This window comes from Vulpes vulpes, chromosome 1, assembly GCF_048418805.1.
Source record: "Vulpes vulpes isolate BD-2025 chromosome 1, VulVul3, whole genome shotgun sequence".
Taxonomy (NCBI): domain Eukaryota; kingdom Metazoa; phylum Chordata; class Mammalia; order Carnivora; family Canidae; genus Vulpes; species Vulpes vulpes.
In genome coordinates this window covers 20,092,991-20,095,748 of record NC_132780.1, presented here as the reverse complement: position 1 = coordinate 20,095,748, position 2,758 = coordinate 20,092,991, and the positions used below count along the sequence as shown (strand labels likewise).

Sequence of the window (2,758 nt, the reverse complement as noted above, 5' to 3'; positions counted from 1 at the left end):
AGAAAAATTTTTTTAAAAGAACTAATCAAGGGATGCCTGGGTGGCTCAGCGATTGAGCATCTGCCTTCAGTTCAGGGCATGATTCTGAAGTCCCAGGATCAAGTCCCACATCGGGCTCCTTGAACAGAGTCTGCTTCTCTCTCTGCCTGTGTCTCTGCCTCTCTCTCTCTCTCTCATGAATAAATAAATAAAATCTTTAAAAATTTTTTAATTAAATAAAAAGAAACTAATTAAAAAGATTGACGTGGTTGAATGAGCTTCCAATTGCTGCTGCCTCAAATGACCACAAACTTGGGGTCTTCAAACAACATAAATTTATTCTCTTACGACTATGGATGTCAGAAACACAAAATCAGTGTCATGAGTATAAACTCAAGGAATGGGAAGACATTCACCTAGTTCATCTGCATCCAGAACCAGAAGTCTGATGCAATGGACTTGTAAATATTGGCCATATATCCAGTAAATCTGGAAAACTCTGGTAATACATCTTTATATTACTTTTTCATTTTCTATCCACATAAATGTGTAATCTGGGAGCAATACAATATTAAGTAATTTAGTACTTATCACTTTTTTTTTTGCTTCATTGAATTGGTGGCACCTCCAATTAAATGAATAGAATGATGTGCTGAACAAACATGGTCAGAGGAAACATACTTGGATCATTCCCCATCACAGAGAGCATTACTTCAAGTTCTCGCCTTGAAAGATGATGTCTAGGTGCTGATTACTACCATGCCTTCATCAATTGTAGGAAATATCCTTTATTTCTGTTTTCGTTTGTTTGTTTGATGTTGAAAGTCATTTTATGTAGATTTTCAGTGAATTCCCTGCTGCAATCTGCGTGCTGGTATCCTGACACCTCTACAGAAACAAAGTGGTTCAGAGCCTCTGGGGAAATGAGGCAGAGAGTCAGTGGCTGAGAAAGACACCAACAGTGGCAGTGTCGGTGTTCAGAGAGTGCCACCACTGCTCCTGGATCCCTACGATCCCACCTCCAGCAGACAGAGCACAAGAGGTGCTGCATTTCTTCCTGCATCATTAAAACCAGTACCAAAGAAAGGCCACAGAGGTCCAGCAAAGGCACATTCAGAGAAGGTATAGATGAGGGAGCCATGGTCAGTGATGTTGTAGAAGGAGACTGTGTGGGCCTCACAGACCAAAAAGATCCCAACTTGGCATGGAGGCACCTGAAGGTGGAGGGGAGTCTGGGGGCAGGTGCCAGCTTCGTATTTGTGTTTGTTCCACAGCCAAATTGTCCAGAAGCCGTTCCCAGGGATGAGCAAAAAGTGTCCCTTCCTCTGTACAGAGTCTGTACAAACACCCAGGTCCCAGGCCTCCTTTCCTCTCATATCTACCTCCAGTAAGCCAGTAAGAGTCAAAGCACTGGGCACCCAGGACCATGAGATACATGTCAAATCTACTTTCATTTTCAGGCACTTCCTGCCGGCTGTCTCCAAGCCTCACTTGTCTCCGATCCTCTGAAAGGATGAGCCACGGATTGGCTGTGTGTGCATCCAGGGTGATGTGTACTCCATAAAGATTTTATTTTCATTATGGATTATTGGTGTGTTTTATCAAAAGCTTTTCGATATCTGTTGAGATTGCTATTTCTTCATTATTTTTTATATTTTTATATTTTTTATTGAAGTTCGATTTTCCAACATATAGTATGACACCCAGTGCTCATCCTGTCAAGTGCCTTCCTCAGTGTCCATCACCCAGTCACCCCAGACCCCACCTACCTCCCCTTCCACTACCCCTTGTTTGTTTCCCAGAGTTAGGAGTCTCTCATGTTTTGTCTTCTTCTCTAATTTTTTCCCACTCATTTTCCCTCCTTTCCCCTATAATCCCTTTCATTATTCTTATATTTTTTCATTAAAAAATTTTAAAGTACAGCTGATATGAAATAGTATATTATTCAACATAATAAGTCAACAATTATATACATTATGTAATGCTTACCATATGAAGTGCAGCTATCATGTGTCACACAAAAAAATTATCACAATACTATCGATTATATTCCTTGAACTATATATTTCACCCCTGAGGCTCATTTACTATTAAGTGGAATGTTTTTTTAAAAACTTTATTTATTTATTCATGACAGATATACAGAGAGAGAGGCAGAGACACAGGCAGAAGGAGAAGCAGGCTCCATGCAGGGAGCCCGACGCAGGACTCGATCCTAGGTCCCCAGAATCACACCCTGGGCCAAAGGCAGCACTAAACTGGGTAAGCCACCGGGGCTGCCCTATTAAGTGGAAGTTTGTCTCTCTTAATCTCTTTCACCTGTTCCACCCCTCTCCGCCTCCCCTCCCCTCTGGTTTGTGAGATGGTCATTTTTCTCTAAGTGTATCAGATTATATTTATTGAGTTTTAAAATTTGAAGCTACTTGTTCTTCCTCTCCCTTCAAAATCCAGTGTGGTTATGATGTAGTGTTCTTTTTATGCATTACTGATTCTTATTTGTGAACAATTTTTAGAGATTGACATCTAAATTTATGTGAGAGATCTTTCTGGGCCTTCCTATTCTGTAATTTCCTTGCCAGGTTTTGGTGTCAATGTTTTCTTGGCCTGATACAATCTTACTTCTTTTTCTCTACTCTGGAGAGGTTTGTGTAATTTTTGTGTGTGTGTATGTATGTGGGTGTGCATGAGTGTGTATGTGTGCATGCCTGTGTGCTTGAGACTATGCATGTGTGTACACTTGTGTGAGTGTGTGTGTGCACGTGTATATGCATGTGTGTAT

The 2,758-nt window shown here is 40.9% G+C and overlaps 1 pseudogene; it reads right to left on the bottom strand.

The window, feature by feature from the left end:
• Positions 1-956: 956 nt before the first annotated feature.
• Positions 957-1,542, bottom strand: LOC112909389 (E3 ubiquitin-protein ligase TRIM21 pseudogene; annotated as a pseudogene).
• Between the last annotated feature and the right edge of the window lie 1,216 nt (positions 1,543-2,758).